We start from the raw sequence: 20,566 nt of genomic DNA on the forward strand, positions 1-20,566 counted from the left end.
TTATAGCCATGTCAGTCTGTCTGTTTTTTTTTTTTTTTTTTATACTACGTCGGTGGCAAACAAGCATACGGCCTGCCGGATGGTAAGCAGTCTCCGTAGCCTATGTACACCTGCAACTCCAGAGGCGTTACATGCGCGTTGCCGACCCTAACCCCACCCCCCTCGTTGAGCTCTGGCAACCTTACTCACCGGCAGGAACACAACACTATGAGTAGGGTCAAGTGTTATTTGGCTGCGGTTTTCTGTAAGGTGGAGGTACTTCCCCAGTTGGGCTCTGCTCTAGATCTGGAATGACATCTGCTGTGCTGTGCCCTACCACACAAGGCGAGATGACATTCACATTGCCCATACCTCTCTTTTGGACGTAGTTTAAGGACATACCCGGGTCCGTCCGCGGGTCCGTGGTCCGTGGTCGATAGTGCTAGACAGCTGCAATTTGACATGAAAATCAATCATGGCGACGAAACGGTAAAATAAAAACTACAAAAAAAAATGTTTTTGGGATACCTCCCCTACATTTTCATTCTCGTTTTAACCCTATGGTGTGGGATGTCGTTGTATAGGCCTTTTAAAAAGAATAGGGGTATCCAACGACCATTTATGATAGAGTGAATATTATCGGAAATAATCGCTTCGAAAGAAAAAAAAAAATATCTAACCTCTAACTTTTGAACCATGGGTCCAAAACATATGAAAAAAAAAAGAGACAGAAAAGCTTAGTAGACAGAAAAACTATAGCGAACATGATCGGTTATGCCGATTTAAGTTATTGCAAAAGATCTTCCCGCCTTGGTAAAAAACGTACAAAGCGCTGCGATGGTACTCCCTTTTGCTTGTAAATGTACCTTCGTAATACTTACTAATAGCCAGCATATTCAGCTTATTGTGATAGAAAAGTGACTACAGAACCTTACACTGAGCATGGCTCGACATGCTCTTGGTCATTTTTATTTTTAAACGATTAAATCTGTATACATAGGTACCGCTCTAGGCAGTTAAATAATACTTATAATTTTATAGTCTTGTGCAAAAGCTCAAGCATTGTTTGAAGATTCTTTAAAGTTTTGGTTTACTTTTTATTCGTTTTTCCTATGTTGCGCAAAAAAGGAGAATTAAACGAATAAGTTAACCATGTTCTAAAAGCTGACTGCAAATCTTTAATGCATCAATGACAGGTTAAAAATGTAACGGTGCATATAACGGAACGTAACACTATCAACTTTACTATTATTTCTGGCACATACAAATTCTAAATTCCCTTTTCAAATTCAAATCCTTCTTGCAATCCTTTGGTTTTAATTTGCGACGATCCTAAACTTTGATCGAAAAACATCTCTATATTCCAACATAGTTTTCTAAACTTAAGTAATTTTATATTCTCGTACCCATTGACATATATATCTAAGGACGGGCCCTACGGACAATAAGAATGGGGCCAGTACAGCGGTGTCACGCACACGAATTCGAGCTAATCGTACAGTCGAATTCGAGAGTAACACCACTGAACTAGCGCCATTCTTATTGTCCATAAGGCCCGTCGTTAGATATATATGTCAATGCTCGTACCTCATTGTGATTGTGATATTTTTGTGTTGCGATCACGAGTCACCATGCAAATCTCCAAACTACCTGCATTTTAAGGCACATATTGTGCCTTTTTATTACCACGAACCCATTGTTGTACTGGAACCTGAGTTTCATTTGCAACACCGTTGACTGCGGCCCTCCATCTGCCCCCTCGCAATGTTTACAGATATAGCCGTATACAATTTATTTATTTATTATTTATAAAGGTTTAGTGATATTACCTTTTACAGTAGTTATAATACAGTTTCTGTGGTATTTCAGTACCCTGTTAAAAGATATAATGGACCAGTTGAGGATTTTAAAAACCTGACAAAAAACGCGAGTTTGTATTTGCGGAATTGTACATTTTGATTTTAAATGTAAACTTAATGCGTGTGTAATTGACATACAATTAAATAATAAATACTTTTTTTTATCTTTTGAAATACAATGTTTATAAAAAATAACAAATTTCAATTTCAATTCAATTTCAATTTCAATTTATTCATTCATAACACAAGTTACATGTCAATTAACATTAATTATTTACATCTTATGTCTATTTTTATATATCAACAACAATAAATAATAATAACAAGTATCCCATTTTAATAATCACGTAAATTATTCTGATTAATATATTCCTCTACTGAGTAAAATGTAATCTACTAAATATTGCTTAAGCTTACTTATAAATATATTATCTGATAATTCAGCTGACTTCAAATTATTTGGCAAACGATTATAGATTCTAGGACCTATGTACCACACACTGTTCAGACTTTTTTAGTCTGTGCATGTTAGGGAGGAGATTATTTCCATTTCGGCAGTTAGGACCACGCATTCTAAATTCATTTAGATGTTTACGAACTACTTTTGCCACTTCAAATATGTACAGACCTGGAACAGTCATGATCCTTAACGTCCGAAATAGGTTGCGGGCGGGTGTGAATATTCGATTTGATTTAAATGGTATTTATTACTTCATCTAAAAAGTTTTTTTTTTTTCTTATAAAAACATAATTAGCAATGAAAATTAAAATCTTCCCAAATGTTCTCCGTTTTAATGAATAAAGTTTGTTTGCCCGTCTTTCCGTTGGTAAGCAGTTCATAAAGCGGCCAGCGATTCTGCTGTCTTCACCGAAAAAAATATTTTTCTACAATACTACCAGAACGTATAGTAGTTAAAAATATAGTTATACCTACTAAAATCCGGTAGTAATAACAAAAAATGTTGTATCGTGTAAAACTTATTTTATAAACATCACTAATTAATTCTAGTTAAATGCAATTTAGTACTGCTTACAATTTCGTGGTATATGTAAAGATGCAAGTGTTGTAAATATTAAACGTTTGTCTCGTTTAATATATGCATCGTAACACTAACTATTGATATGTAAAAATAAAGATACGAGTGTACACGTTATAAGTTATTATGTTATGGCTACTATAATGCATTGTATTCTGAACGAATCAAACGGTTGTGCCAACACCATGGTGTATGCGCGGGTGGCGGGGGAGGGAGAAAGGAATTGCGCAAGTCACGGAACAGCCATTGCCCCAGCGTCTTTCGTTGTGACGGTCGGTTTTTTTATTTACTTAGATCCTGTCCATAATTTAACTGTAAACTAGTACAAGTGTATAGTATAAGTGTGCTTAAAAACTTGTCTGTTTTGTGAGCATGGACGAAGACCTAAGAAACCATCTAATAACGTGGAACCTGGAGGAATATACGGAAATTTTCGAAAGTAAGTAAAAAGCTGATGTTATGGTCGAAATTAATGTTTGTCATCACTCGCCTGTATTCATTGTTAATAAATAATTATGAATGCTTTGTATTCAATTCCGCTGTAAAATAGTTTTAGCCATATACTCGAGGTGTGGTTGTACTTACCTACTTTGTGTTTGATACCTACATAATTATTTCGCGTGACGACATATTTATTGTAACAAAATGGCGTCATTTGATGTCTATGCATTTTATCCATGTCATTTATCGACGAGAGTGATATTATAACTCATGTATTCATAAAACAAGTAGCTTGAGCAGTTCTTTTGCCTTTTCTAACTAGGTTGTTGCACATTAGGGTTGACGCATATATATGACGTATTTACTAAGTCAAATACAAAAACTATGTTTTAAATTAATTATTTATTTGTTCTCAGGTGCAGCCACTACTCTAAAAGTATAACCAAATCCCTCGTGGGGGGCAGTCTTGTTAACCTAGCCTGCTGGACCCTTTAATTCATACTGTTCTTGATATACTTTAAATAATTTGAAGATGCTTTATAATTATCATTATTTAGAAAACCAATAATAAAGCGTTTGATTTTATTTCTCGTATTATTTTACTTTTAAATTGTCTACGATGTGTGCGGTGTACTGGTTATATATTGTTCACGTAACCAGAACCCACTGTGCTGAAGGGACTTCTAAACGGGCCATATTTTGACTGCAATATGTGGCCGGCAACTATTAGTGTCCCTTTCTAACATGTGAGTAAGAGGACACCAATAGTTGCTGGCCACATATTGCAGTCAACATATGGCCCGTTTAGAAGCCCCATTAGCACAGTGCGTTCTGGTAACGTGAACAATATAAAACCAGTACACCGCACAAATCGTTCAGTTACACATACCAAATACCTTGTTATAACAACAGGATAGGAACGTATATGTTACTGTATTATTTAGTAACCATTAACAGACCGGCTAATTGGGTTTACTAAAAGTCTTATACCCACTACTAGGGTGCATGGGTATACATTACATTTCTGCACTTTATGAATTACTATACGCTTCATAGAGTTAACAAATTTAATTTAACCAGAATGGTCTGGTTATGTTTACAAAGTGTCCTGTCGTCACATATACAACAAGACAATATAGTACAGCTAACCAGATTCTGGTTACCAGTACCAGGTTTTTTTTTCAGTGTTCCTTTACGGCCGGTTTTATTTGTATTTCGCCGCTTACTACTCCACTTTACTGGCTAAGTTGTAGCTAGGGTTACCAGATAACCACTTATTATATAAACAAATCCAGAATTAAACTTAAAACACGAACAAAATATATAAGTAAAATTATAGTCCACAAATAAAACCATGGTTTCCAATTGATGTTATACACTCTATGCCGTGAACATTTCTATAGCAAGGTCCTGTCTTCCCATACAAGTGACGCCGTAGGTACGCATAGAACGGCGTCAATAGGAAACTAATTCTGACGAAAGTTTAATTCAACGTAGGTATGTAAGTAGCAAGTAAAATTATCTAAATTAACAGATATCCAATAATGAAGACGTGTACCTAATACAAATACAAATATTCTTTATCGCTCACCAATATGAAAGAATATAATGACATACAAATTTAAACATACAACTCAATAAATAATAATAATATTTTACTTAATTTTTAAGAACAATATCATGTGTGATTTACTCTAATGCCGACAAATTCCTATTAGGTATGTCCGAAAGAACCCTGCTGTCTGGTAACCCTACTCGTGTTAATACGCCTTTGTTGGCGTCAAGCATTCATATAGGTGCCAACTAAGTTGGGAATTAGTCGTTCATCGGATTAACCGCTCGCTAAAGTGTTGGCTCATTTACGCGGTTGACTATTGATTTTCGTGTATGATGTACAAGATCAACGAGTGTATCATAGAAGTTTTCGGATAGGCTAGAAATGGTAGAAACTTAAAAACTTTTTAAGTGGATAGTGTATTATTTGAGAGCCAAAAATCACCCCCTAATTGGGAAAGTACCTATTTGTAAAAACAATGCAGCAATCGAAACAGTTGATTATACTATTTATTAAAAAAAGTACTTAACGATAACACACTACAAGATTTAAAAATAATTTAAAAAGTCAACAATGTGTTTATTTTTATTTTGGCACGTACTTCTGTAAGTCACTTTTTAACCATAGTCAGTCAATATAAAAGAGGGGCAAGCAATGACAGATGACGAAGGCTGCTGTAACCCACCCTTCTACCCTCGTTCTTTACCTTTGACAATCAATAGCAATTTTTCTACGTCCGTTCTTGTATTTTTTTCTAAATATGTGCTTGCAGTAAACAAACAAGCCAGGCACAGTTATCAGATAGTATGAAAATATTTAGACGCACTCTGGGTGTGAAGTATCGGTTTCTATGTCGGATGGGGATCAATTAACTCTAAATATTTGATGTCATTGTTTTTTTTGAAGTTAAAACTTCTTTAGCGGCGCTGTGCACTTTTTATAATGGAGAAAAAATGTTAAGCTCGCGTCAGGCGTCAGGTGTCACGTGACCGTCAGATTGAAAATTAATAAGACGGACACGTAATATCATGGTGACGTTTATTATTGGTTGCCGTGCAAATTGAATGTCATCGAAGTCTGGTTACTTTTGAAAAATCGTATCTCATTCAAGTGTGATATTTTATTTTCTTCATAATCAAAGTGTGTCATAAAGGTTGAAGAGGTTTAATCTTTGTTAATTGTGTTGTATTGTATCTTTGTGTTGTTGGGTGTCCATGATTATAGATACTCAAAGTTTTCCTTACCAAAAAGTTAAATAACAGAAAAGAAGCGCGATTGTTTTACTTAATATGACGGTGAACGATTCATTAACATTTACTGATTGTGGAGGCTGTAGTCCTGCTCACGTCTCATGAATTACTCTGTATATGTATGTTATATATTAACACTAAAATTATCTCTTTTTATAAAACTGCTACTCCAAAATATCAAAGATGCACAATGTTAATATTCAAGTTTTCACTTCTGCCGGCATTCCTGGAGTGCAACCCGTTGTTTTTTTTTTTTTTTTTTTAAATATAAAGTATGTTACAAATCATGTTCTCCAACGATTACATTTCAATCAAATGTTTTTACATAAAGCTAATCATAAGGTTACCATGATTCTTAATAGTTCCACTTGCCGGTATTTATTAAAATAAACATACTTTTATAACAATGTCATTAACATGTCAGCATCCCTTTCAATTTGCTTCAAACTTACATAAACATTACTGGCCATATGAGTCTGACCATATCGTGAACATTTATTAAAATAAATCATATTATCTGTTGTATAGCTACGCCTTCCAAAATCATAAAAAATAGCATGCCATTCTATCATATAAATCTTTTTCTCGCTTCAAGTCACGGATTTAAATTGTTGAGCTTTTTAGGGTTTACTTTACATTGGAAGTTTCATACCGTTAGTATTGAAAACCAAATTAGCTTGAACCCTAAATGGATCAACAATTAAAGTCTGTGACCTTACCTATACAGTGCTTGACGTTGTTTGCTAGCAGTTCATAATACATGGACTTTAATTTCAGTGACTCACAATAAAACTTGCAGCTATATTTCAACGGCGACAATGACGATTAAAGTAAATGTACCGCAGTAAAACATTTTAACGACTTATTCATCTGTCGCGGAATTCACTTCAAGAATTCATTATGTTGGATTGATATCTTCCTACAGGAGTGGGCAGATAAGTTATGTTTATTTAAGTTATCTGTTCAAAGGTTCAAAGGTTTTTATTGTATGTAAGAATCAGGTTACATTGTAGGTCGGTAGGTTCAGGCGTGACGTGACGTACGCGTTTGCGTAAAGTTTCATTTTGTATGGGAATTAGAAACAGCGCGCCAAGCGGGACGTTTTGGAAACTCAAAATCCCATACAAAATGTGACTTAACTCAAGTTTACACTAGGGGTTCTGTACCCCTAGTGTAAATAAATTCTATTTCGAAACGTGACGTACGCGTTTGCGTTTAGTCTCATTTTGTATTGGATTTAGAAAGAGCGCGCCAAGCAGGACGTTTTGGAAACTCAAAATCCTATACAAAATGAGACTTAACGCAAACGCGTTCGTCACGTTATGATGTCGATCAAATTTACACTAGGGGTACTGAAGATGGATGTTTGACGTAAGTATCTGAAATCTGTCGCGCTCATTGCGACTACCAATAGTAATTTAATTGTAAGTCAGCAGAACTTACGGTTATTTGACATAAAGTAAAGTAGATAATCGAAAAAAATATCTTTTGTTTGGCTATATGTCGTCCACGACGTGCTTGTACCTAATGAACGGAGTTTCGCCGCGAACATTTTTCTCACCTGTCGGGACACAATTTAGAAGACGATCCATCACTCGGACAGCTCTGCGTCTATTTACGTATATTATTATTTTATAAACTTAGCCAGAAAATATGTACTTGCATGTTTATCATGTTTAAGTTGTAACTGTTGTAAGTGAAGTGAATTTTGGAACAAATACCTACCTAATTTAAAAAAATAATACTGAATATGTCGCTCCCACAGGTAGGTAATGCTTCCACGGTTTAGGCAGATCCCAAGTGCAAAGTCAAAGGACTTTGAAACATCTAATAATTTCATATGTAGTGCTTTGAATTCCCCGTACCGATTAGGAAGAAAAAAATTATTAACTAATGCCAACAGAGAGAAAACAATTAGTTAGATAGTAACATACTGTTTATACTTATACTTAAAAACTATTATTAAAACTGGAGCTAGTTGAGTTTAGCTAAAATTGCAGCATTGTTTACACTCACAGCGCTGCAGCTCGATTTCATGGAAGTGGAACTTCTATAGCTTCAATGTTGTTACTTCAGCTGAAACTAACACGGAGCTGTTATAACGGTTTAAATACTTAGCTTTACTATCACTAGTTAAAATTCCAAGTAGTATTCGCCTACGTTAAGAAAATAGTGGACGACCGCTTCTCCATAAAAACGTAGTCCTGATTTTCCTCCCTGGATTTTGACATTGCGGAAAATATATACATCAAATTTGTATGTAAAAAATATTTTCTTTATTGTTAAATTCAGAATGGTAAATGGGAACTATGTTTGAATGCAGATTTTCGTCCCCGTCAACGTGACGTTATTCCCTTCGTCTTAAATATTGATTTAGTGATTCAGCCATTAACATTGTCAAACAGTAAAACTAAGATATAACAAAGACTTGTCACACTTTCTTTGAACCAACATAAAGGGCTAGCAGAACTCATAGTACGGCTGTCACTCAAAATGCTACCCTTATCTACATGTTTGTGTTTTGTAAAGCTTTTTTGACAATGTCTGAATTGTACTCCTGTATGGTGCATGATTATGGACTGACAAATGTGTGAAACACCGGACTTGGACTGACAATTCACGAAATGCTACTGATACTGACGAGAAATTTATGAGGGTGCCGAAATATGCCATGAATAGCAGAGACCTTCGGCTAATAATAACAATATGGCGCAGTATTAGTTTAGTTACCGAATTTAAACTCTCCGAATTTAAAGTCTCCAATACAGGTTCGTCTACCGGTTGTCTCATCGCGCACCCAGCGTGCGGTGTGGCGTGCAGCAGTACGCGGCGCGCGGCCATCGTGAACGCTACTCACGCACTATTAGTGCTTGAAAATGGAGACCTAGGTTTTCTGAAACGTGTAGCGCGAGTGACTAAAAATACGTGAGTTTAACCGTATAAAACCCTAAAATTAGTTGGTCAAAAGTCGTGGTTTTTAATCTTGTGTTTGCAGCGACCTACGACTAACTTATGATACCTAAATATATAACCAGACATCAAAATCATAAAATCCTATCTTCAAGGAAATAAATTCGCACCTGGCTATTATGATTCTCCTAGCAAAATGACTATATTTTATCACGAGTACGAAGTAACATCCACAATTACGGAGCCATCAAGTTAACCGACTTGTAAGCCCCACGATGTCTCGAGCAATGCGTTCCTGATTGCTGTTCCTAACCTCACTATTGCTACGACATTGCGGTATAAGTATGAGCTGTTGATGCGTGGTGACTATACTTGATCAGAGAGCAAATAACACTGGTTATATTAGGTTTGGTAGTCGGTTATGGGAATGAGGCCCGTAAGCCGGGCCTGGCATCGACCGGTGATCAGTCAACGTCAACGCGCACTGAATACGTAATGCCGACCACATCACCTGCACCCCCGTGAAATGAGAAGTACTAGATACTCTATTCTAAATGGCCTCTGGGGTTACTTTTACATGTCCGAATTATTCTTTGAAACTCATGAGTTTTAATTTAGAAAAACTTGCCATTTGCAACTTACACATGTAAGTCTAAAAACATCTCATTGGACACCAAGTTAATTCTTAAACTATAAAAGCGTACACTGAAAACGGTTTATTTAGAATATTCTAAAATCACAAATTAAGAGCTTAGTATCACAACATTTACCTATATGACAATTAGTTATCCAGATCGGGCTTTCAAAAATGTATGCCTAGGCTTCTTTATTATCCAATTTTGATACATTTATGGTTACGTCTGCATATACATAATTCCACCTACTCCCATAAGTACCTATTGAAAATTATTCATTCCTTACATTCCAAGTTGTTACTCGTATGACAAGTGAGCGCATTAAGGCGTTACATTGCATTTTCCGCTACATAAGATGATATTTTAAGCCAAAAGCGCGCTACGTGCTACGGCGTAGCAGATAGTAGGTAACAGGTAACTATTCGACAGGTGACATATGCGTACACTGATATTAGAATGATATTTGAATCAAGTTATTTAGTTAACGTGCATCTCGCCTGCGCCAATACATTGGCATACATAGTGGAAATAATATGCACGATATTAAAATGACATCATAAGACGTCAGTCTGATATCATTATACGGTCGAATTGGCTTGGTGCACTTGACATTAAAACTGATCTGTATTATAAGTGATGTCAGTTTGTTATCATTCGCGCGTTCATTTTGTTTGGAATTGTATGTATATACATAATATTAGCGTGAGCGAGACGCATGCCCGAATGATATCTAACTGCCAAGTGTGCCTTCGTTTTGGGTTGTAATTATTTTGAATTTGAAAGCATCTAGAAATGAAACAGGCCTGGCCATAAAGTTATGAATTTATGAATGTGACCTAGTTTTGTTTTGGATATGATCTGTCAGTGCTAACAGTGCCTTGGAGTTAGTGTGTAAGATGGGTTGCAAGTTGCAATCCATCAGTCAGGCCCAAGCAGATATCGCTGGATAATCAGAAGTGACATTCTGGTTTTTTTTTTTACTTAATAGTATTGGTTGGCCAAATAGAGGGTAGGTACCTAATGTCATAGCAATACCTATCTAATGCTGGACATGTTCTTAACGACTGGATAGAAATTGACAATAATATTTCTTCGATCACTAAGAGAACATATATCTTCGATAAACAAACGCAAGTACCACTTACTGGCTGATCAAATCAAGCGAGCCGTTGGGTCAACAATTCTCTTTGCGAGCCTCGCGGGACCTCTCGCCACGACATGCTTACACTACATTGCAATGTAAACACTTTACACACACGCGAGTTACGAGTCAATTAGAAAAGCAGCTGTTAAACATTTACACGACCACCATTACGTTGGCCGCACTGAAGGGTATATGTACATCGACGAATACCTATAGTTAGAATTAAACAATAAGCATAAAATACACAATTACTATAAAGTAACTGTACAACGTTTTAGGGGTATTGTGGGATCCTGTATATCGTAGACAGTATATTTATTTTAAACCTTTTAAAAGATCTATATATGTATTACCAATCTATTTGAATCTAATATATTATGGTAGAAGTGCATTTATTGAACATCTATTACGAAACAGGAATAACTAAATTAAATTAAATTAAATTAAAATATATTTATTTAATATAAAGGGACATTAAGAAAGACTAACTAGAACTAAATTTAAAAGCAACTACGTATGAATTAAATAAATATTAAATAAAACTGTGTTTAAACTAAATTTTACTTATTTAGCAAAGGCATATTTAAGCGCGCTTAAGCAAAACTAGAACCAAGCAGTAGGTATATGAAATGACTACATATCTTCATTTTTATACTCCTCAGTACTTCGAATTTACACCAAAGGCTCACATGTGTACTGTACACATAAACCTCAAGCTTTGAAATATGGCTGAGTTCCTAAATAACAATTATTACACTTGACGGAACACGATATTACTCTTCCGTGGGCCAATCCACAGCGCTATATGAAAGGTACTCATGTGTAAGGGAGCACCGCACGCTAGCGCCATTCATAGTGTAGACCAATCAAAGAGGTGGTCGACCCTGAAAATATTTTTACTTGTGAATAAAAATATTTCTCAATGCAGTTTACAGTAATACTGCAGAAGACATTGCTGCAGGAAAAGTCATGAAGGACATTATGACAGAGCATTTATATCAAAATGGACGTTTTGATCTGTGGCATTGCTGTTACAGTATTGGGATGCAGTCTGAATCCGAATGTTACCTTAAATCACTGAAAGCGCAGCGATCACACGTGTGGTAGGGGAGCCCAAGAGGAGATTTTCGTAGTTACTCGAGTGTATCCGATTTGTCCTCTTTTTTCTTTTCATATGTCTGATGAAAAGTCGAAAGGTCGCTGTTACCACTCACGGCGGTCTCCAGGGTCGGCTCTTCGCCTGTTACATAGTAGTATGAATACTTATGTAGCTTTGTTGTTACTTCGTACAGTGCGTTTTGGCTCTTTAGTAGGTACCTACATTGTTATGGAAAGTTACTTACTTACACTTTTAACTGTTAATTAATTGTTTCCAGCCCTTGCATGACTTGAACTACACGACAGTGTCTGTTCCGTTTATATCGTATTCACGGACTTATGTTGTTACAACAAAGCTACATAAATACCATGGAAAGGTCGGTCCCATGGGGAAAGCTCGCCTCGCACGAGGACCGAAAATTCATTCCGAATATTATTTTATAAATAACGATTTTGCATTTAATATGGCCCTAGTGACCTCGTGGCGCAATGTTTAGGGATGTTTTGTTTATTTATGCCGCCTCCGTGTTGAATTTCGTTTGTTGTTGCCTCTGGCCGGCTTGCTTGACATCATTTTTGGGAAACAATTTTAGGGAAATGACACTTTGTTGTAGCAAACTTTGTTGGCTAAACAATTATTTATTTATTTATTTATTTAAACTTTATTGCACAATACATGAAGAGTACAAATGGCGGACTTAATGCCAGAAGGCATTCTCTATTTTATTGAATCAGGAATTACTTTATACAAGTTCATAATAATTACTACAGTAATATGTAATATTAATACACTAATACTTTGAAGTATTGATATGAAGTAACAAGTTAATAACAAATACACAAAAAAAAAACATTAATTCAGATAAGACTTCATATTTTAAGAAAGTAGGTACACAAGCAAGAAAATGTATAAGGGTATGGTGTAACCCCGATGATACCTTGAAAACAAAAAAAATAAAAGAGAAAATTATTATCCGCCAGAATTATTTATCCCCCAATATGCAAGGCACCGGCAAACTTTGTGTTTATTCCTTCGCATAAATCTCATCGTTACGATTCATAAAATCTCGTTTTATTAATGTGGATTGTGGGAGCTTGTTGAAAATTATACTTCCAATATCACTGTTCAGGGTAATGGATTTACTGGCTTTTCATACTCGAGTAACCTAGAGGGATCTAAAAAATATGACTTATAAAATAATAATTAAATAAAAACAGTTTTTATGACATTTAGAGAGATTTCTAGTTACCAACACTTACTTGATAATTCACATTGTAATTTTTAGTTTTCCGTACCCAAAAGATGATATTGGGATCCCAAAAATTTACATGTGTGTACACAAGCGCGTTTCTGTTCATTTTGCCCAACACACACTACACGCACACTTTTCTCGGGAATACATGCAGTTAATAATCGGCGGCTGGACCTTGTCACTAAAATTTTGCCGTTAGATGGTGCCAAGGTCACAATACCTTATGCCGCTGATGCTTTGTCGGCTTGGAAGGCTCTGATGCACCTGTACCTGAAAAACCTTATCTACCGCCAGCGTTTATGGGACGACGTCATGGTAAGGAGGCTATTCGATAGTCTTATAAATGCCGCTGCTGGTGCTGACAGAGCCAGGCTAATCGCTGCCTTCAAGCCTGAATCTGGAGCCTACACGCTCTACCCTCTCCAAACTTAGGCACCTTACGAGACAGCGACTCGATGCGGGTGGCCGCTGCTCTTCGCTTGGGTTCTGATGCATGCCAACCCCACCAATACATCTGCGGTTCTACTGTGGAAAGCAACGGCCACCATGCCTTGAGTTGCTGCCGCTGCGCGGGGAGGGCACCATGCTCTTAATGACATCATTAGGAAGACCTTAATATAAGCGAATGTCCCCTGTATGCTTGAGCCGCCGGGCCTCAGCCGATCGGACGACAAAAGGCCTGACGGCTGACCTTGGTGCCGTGGGAAAAGCGTCAGTACTTTTGCCGCCTCGCATCTTAGCCGCACTATGCGGTCGGCAGGAGCGGCTCTGAGCACGCGGCTTCACTTAAAAAAGATAAATACTAGGCGCTGAGCGGGTATTTATTCGTTCCTCTCGCTGTGGAGACTTCGGGGTGCTGGTGCGCTGAGGGTAAGTCCTTCCTTCGGGATCTGGGTCGTCGCCTGCTAGAAAGGGGCCTTGACCCCCGATCCGGGTTTTTTTCCTGATGCAAAAGGTATCCATCGCAATCCAATGCGGCAACGCAGCGAGCGTGATGGGCACCTTTGCATTGGGGGCGGCCCAGTAGTCAGTAGGTAGGTAGTTATTTTATACATATTTAGTTTATATTTATATTGAAGTTCTGATGCATTTAGGTTTAGTTTTATGTTTAGATATATTTTAGTATGTATTCCCATGAAATAAATAAATAATATGTAGGTATTTATGACTACATTGAATTAACGAAACTAAATGTCACAGAGAAACTCGACAAAGAGCTCTATAGAAATAGAGCTTCATAAAATACAAAAGCGTCGCCGTCACTACTACGGTCTGAATAATTTACCGATTGGTGCTTTGCACAAAGGTACTCCAATTATACCTAACTGACAAACTTATCGATCATTTACATATGTCTGCAATGAGGATATTGGACTATGCTGTTTTAAACGATTCTAGTGCAAAGGTATTTACCATGATAATATTTTTATTTATAATACCCGCCAAATGGTCAATAATTATGCGTATAACCTTATATTACACACGGCATAAATTATTATTATGATACCTATAACTAAATTCATGTTGATGTAGGATAATTTTACGGAAGGTAATCATGCGCTGTAGTTAATTGACTTACAAATCGGGCTACATTACCGCAGACTCTCTTTGGTGTCATTTTCAAATGTTGACTTTATTTTGACATGCATAAGGTTGACTTTCGATTATGTACGAGTATAATATACAGTAAGTAAGTAAGTAAATATTCTTTATTGCACCAACAATTATACAGTGGTGGTGTTTACAGTGTAGTAAGATAATAACAAAATTCGCGACGAGGTAGTGAAACCTTGTGGATCAAAGAGGGTTATTCGGGTTATTCCAAGCAGCTGCGTTGAAAAAAATTTATCAATATATTACTAAGTTATATAAGCACATAAGCAGGTATTCAAAATGTCCGAACAGACGTAGAAATTAATGAACGCTACCGATTGTACGCGATGTATGTTCAGGGAAAATTACTGGTTTCACTGGTTTGGAGAAAAATGAAGGCTAAGTATGTGTAAAAAAAATACAGCCTTTCCCAACAGGTATCTCTCTATTGTATCTCAACTCTATAAGAAATTAAGTTTCAAGGCTTCTTGCATGAGTTCTTCAGCCTATTACATTTGTCCAATGTGAGTCAAGGCTTTGAGAGAGATCATCTTTCGCAAACCCTTATCTCGTACAGACGCTAAAAAGCCTCTAATCCAATTCTCATCTCCAAACTTCCCTATTCTGAGCTGAACACTATCGACTTAGTAGCAAATTGCAGTAATCCTGTGGATGAACGGCTGCCATTGACAAATGACTAGCGGCCATTCAGCTCAGCTACGTCAAAACCACGATGAGACGACATGCGCCCAGGTCCTTATGGTACTGCCAAAAGGTCTACTCTTGCTTAATTGATTGACTTGCTTGCTTGCTATATGTCGTGGTATATATAATCTGCCGTCACAATTTGATTAAAAACACCCTCTCATATTTTTAAAGGTTTGCTTAAATTGAATGCGTTTAGAAAAATATTTAATTTGTTCTCATCTTAGGCTATTTTTGTAAGAGTAAAAACAAACCGCTTGGAAATAAAACGCGCAAAACCCATATCAAAATACGTTAGCGTATATTAGTTTGAAGAGAACAGTGAGTTTGCTCGGCAGTTAGAAGGTGACGGCAAACACGGTGCGGCTGAAGCTGAGTAAATACCGCCGAAGGGAATTATACCCGGCCACGGATCACGTACACACTAGATGGAGAATGTAAGACTACTTGCACGACCTCTTGACAACAAAATTGGTCCCATCCAAATAGTTCGCCGGACGATATCGGCCTGTTAGTTCTTCGCAAAAGCTAACAATCGCAGATAACTGACAGGCCGACATCGTCCGGCGAACTGGTAATCAGTGGGCCCCTTTAGTAAGAGCGCGTGACGGTTGATTCCAGCGGCGAAAGTGCATGGCTACTTTATGAATGATTTCAATTCAGAATCCATGCAGTTTTGCAGCTCGCTTGTTGAACGCAAATAAGTGCTGCGTTTTGTTGTAGTCGTTCTCGTTTTGTTACTGGTATAAAGCGCTTGTGTGGGTTGATCACGCGCGCGTTTTAATAAAACGCTCGTAATCCGGAGTCTATAGCGAGTCATAGATACTGCCCATGCGCTCGTCATCTTGTACTTTCATTAATTCTACGCCTGGAGTCCTGTTTGAATACGTATTGACGTTGATGATATTACTTACAGATAATACATCTCGCGCGCAACGATAAGCATGAGCACATGCATTGCGAGCATTGGCAAACCAGACCAGAATTAAATATTTTGTGACTTAATAAGTTATATATACCAGAGACCGTAGTCAAGGTCAAGATAAAAATAGTTTATAGACAAACGCCAATCGAAAAATATAAATATATATTATGATCATTTCTAGGCATAAAATATTGTCACTGGCTTCCTTGAACTGCTCACGGAGCGGAGTCTATCTGACACGAGTCACAAATAGTGTCATATCCGATTAGGTATGGTTGTTGTGGGACAATAACGAGTAAGTAGATATCCAATTGACTCTGGTTCACTTGAGGGTCGTTAGTCAAGCTGTATAGATCGTTTCATTGACGACGACGCGTGCTTTGATTCGTATTGGCATGTTTTAAAGGTTAGATTTGACAAATCTGCGCGTAGTGAGTATTGTGTCTGCGATAAAAGGACGTAACTTCTAACGAAACTGATAGCCACATGTGTTATTTAAACTTGATTTAAGAAATAATTTTAAGCAGGTATCGCGAATATAACACTGTAATGTGGAATTGTATACTCCCACTTATGAGGGGGCGTAGCGCATGAAATCTTATGAGAATGTGTGTGGTGTAACTGGTGTAAGCTTTCATTTGCATTTTGTTTTCATTGTAAATTGTGCATACATACATAATCGCACAATATTTATTTTAAGATATCTCTTTGGCTAACGACGCGTACACATCTTTAAAATAAATTTGCAAAAACATAAGAAAACACTCGATGCCCTTCGGGACACAAACGAAAGTGCTATTAAAATGAAAACAACATTAAAATCTGCGTCGTTATCGCAATAGCGGGAAACGGAACCGATCCATCTTTTGGCACGCGCCGGTTTCCTAATGACAAAAAGGACGTAATTAGAGAACGAACACTAATTCAATTAGCGTATACAGCTTCTAATATTTAAGTATACTTAAGAACAAAAGACACCTCAGGTTGAAACATCCGCACGTTTCTTAAATACAGTATACGAGTAGTGTCGAGTTACATTAACATTTTTGGTACCTACCTACGAGCTAGGAAAATTTACATTCAACCTAATGTTATTAAATCTATTAGTGCACTTACATAAGTACTAGCTTCTGCCTGCGACTTCGTATGCGTAGAATTAGTATTTCCATAGCAAATTTCATCCCTCTTTTCACCTCTGTAGGGGATGATTACCAGGTTTAAAACTATCCTATATCCCCGGAGTTCAATCTATCTCCATAGCTTGAGCAATAGGTGGATTGATAACTAAATTCTGCACACATACGTTTCATACGTTTTGTTATACATACTTAGTAAAACTTAAATCGTTGAACTATTTCGCGTTATCCGTATCGCGAGCAGCTTCAGACTCGCCCGCAACGCATTTAACTTAGGATTAGTAACGTGTTTGTATAGAAACTACTGCTGTTACTATTTGGTTTTTTACTATTACTTTACTATTACTATTTTGTTTGTTATTACACGTGTCCTATAGACTACAACAACAGACACACACACACACACACACACACAGAGTAGACTGTTTCTACACTACAATGAGGAAACGCTGCACATCCCTGGTGCGCAGGGTGCGGGCTAGTTCCAACGGCATCTTGAGAGCGTTTGCGGAGAGATTTGACTGCCAGTGCCTGAATCACTGTCATATGATTCACGTACTGGTGTCCAAGCCTCTCTAGACTAGGTTAAAATATGAGTATATTTAACTTAATTTAATTTAATTTAGTTTAAGTTAAACTTTAATCTTACGTTTTAATATAATAATTTAAATGTAATATGATCCTAAGTTGGTCGAAATAAATGAATTTATTTATTATTATAGATTTTCTACAAGTTATATGCCATTATAATAATTGCTGGAGATATAACTTACTCTATTTCGCAAAGCAAAACAGCTGGGTATAGACCCTCCTATACTTACCGACTATTTGACTTGGTTCGTGATGATAGATATCGTTCATTGAAACTATGTAAATATGAGTAGGTAAACAAATATGTGTTTGATTAACAACAAATGGAAAAAGTAATACATGAGCAACGTAACAATATATATTAAGTAATTAAAAAATGTACTACTATGGATAAAAATGAAAGCTTAGTAAAGCTTTATTTATACGGTCACATATAAATGATACAAATATCTTGTTAACGAGGTAACAATTTCGAAACCGTTCATATTTCATATTTAAATCGGCACATCAGTCACATCACATCGCTGCTGCTGCTGCTGAGAATACTAAGTTAAGGGAATACAAGGCGAAAATGTTGCCTCGGGCTGCCTTAGTTATGAATAAATAATGTGTTATCCAACGAGTCATGGCTGGTTTGAGCAAAATAGGTACGTGTATTTTTTCAGCAAAAATATTTTTCAATTGCTCTCTGTTGACTTTTGACTGTAGATGCGTTTCGTGATTGTGGCAGATTCGTCGGAGAGATGATTTTTATATTCAGCAGCTAGTGTTGCTCCACTGGCCTCTTTTTGGTATGAAACTCGCAGATGTTTCTTTCAATCAACTAGTATATACTGTTTTTTAATCAAAAGGCACTCCTATGATGCTCAATAAAATAGGTAACAATGATTTGAGAAGTTTAGATCAAGGTTGTTGCTTAAGTAATATTAATAAGTAAAAACCTAAAATTGAAATTATATTAATGATTAGGTATGAGAAAAACTAAGTGTCCCAGAAAAAAACTCAGTGAAGTTTGTGGTGGGCGTACTGGACCAGACATACAATAATTAAATTTAATAAATACTTATATGCAAAGAGAACATCTAAATCTTTCCTAACTTATGAATGGTCTTGTCCAGTACGTTCAACACCGGCTCCACTGAAACTACTCTGAGACACTACGTTTTTCTCAACATATTAGTACCCATGTCGCACAAATATATTCACTCAGTTTTGAAAACAAAAATAAAACGATTCATGACAAACTAAATGATTGTTTGCCTTACTATTGGTGAGCTAATTAATTTTCCTGTTAAGTAATTGAAACGTGTTTCATTGTAGCATAAATTTGATTGCATTTTGCCCAAAAACTAATTATTGTATCATCCGGTTAGGCCTATACGTCCATAGACAACGGTTTAAACTCCAAGTTAAAATGAGTTTTTAGAAGAGCGATTTAATATTGGAAACAAGCTCGAACAAATATTGCGCTCCTACGGACAGATTGCTTTTCTTTCATCGGAAAAACGCTCCCAGCGTTGCTCACGCGTGGCGTGTCGGAGCGGGGGCATTCAAGTGTCTTTATGCAGAGCGTGGGAGCTGTGGGAGTTTATTGACTGGATTTATCTGACTGACGATTGCATGTAAGTATGTGAGAATTAGTCCATCGTATTATGCGTTTCAGAACTGGGTGCTTCAAATCATGTTAGAGCGCCTATATCCAGTCTAGCATGTAGTATTTATATTTTCAATTAGTGTTGTACTATTGTCTCTAATTTTTAATTTTGCCATTTGAGAGCAAACTACATTTACAGTTTTTATTACTGGGCACTTCTTGAATTAATTAAGGGAATTAGGTTTAATTTGTGTCAAAGTGAAAACTTTACGATTAACACTATGTACTGGCAAAAAGGCACAATAAACAAACTTACCTACGGGAACGTGTGCGTTTTAAGTCACTAGGTAAAGATATAATCTTGATAAGTACTTTTTAATACAATTGCTCAAAAAGTGCTACTTTACGTAGCTGTATAGCGTGCGAAAAGTTGGTTTTTGCGAACTAGTACTTCTCCCTTTTCCATTTTTTAAATTTATACTTGTTCCAATTCATGAGTACTTATTGTTGAACATCATTATAACACGTTTTTTTTAATATTGAAAAACTGTTCTTAATAAGTTGTCTGAATGGAACGGAACAGCTGCCAAAACGCCTGTCAAAGAAGAGGCGTTTTTCTTACTGCAAGCATGTTTTAAATTTCCAAAGACAACATTCGATATTGTTTTTATACAATTTGAATATACGATACACAAATAATCATAAATAAGCTTCAACGACAACGACTATACCTAGGTAATAATAGTACAATGTTTTATATTTACAATTTTTTCTGTCTTACAGACCATGCATAAAAAAAACCGGACAAGTGCGAGTTGGACTCGCCCACCGAGGGTTCCGTACTTTTTAGTATTTGTTGTT

At 36.6% G+C, this 20,566-nt stretch overlaps 1 protein-coding gene and 1 long non-coding RNA gene across 9 annotated transcripts in view; both read left to right on the forward strand.

Annotated features, from left to right (window-relative positions):
* The window catches only part of LOC133527392 (potassium/sodium hyperpolarization-activated cyclic nucleotide-gated channel 2), a 292,754-nt gene that overhangs the window by 76,975 nt on the left and 195,213 nt on the right, over positions 1-20,566 (forward strand). The gene's annotated exons all lie outside the window — the stretch shown is intronic.
* Positions 3,076-3,901, forward strand: LOC133527774 (uncharacterized). The gene is made up of 2 exons (XR_009800913.1): positions 3,076-3,314; positions 3,733-3,901. It is a non-coding gene; the product is annotated as an uncharacterized LOC133527774 (long non-coding RNA).

The sequence above is a fragment of the Cydia pomonella genome, chromosome 18 (assembly GCF_033807575.1).
Source record: "Cydia pomonella isolate Wapato2018A chromosome 18, ilCydPomo1, whole genome shotgun sequence".
NCBI lineage: Eukaryota > Metazoa > Arthropoda > Insecta > Lepidoptera > Tortricidae > Cydia > Cydia pomonella.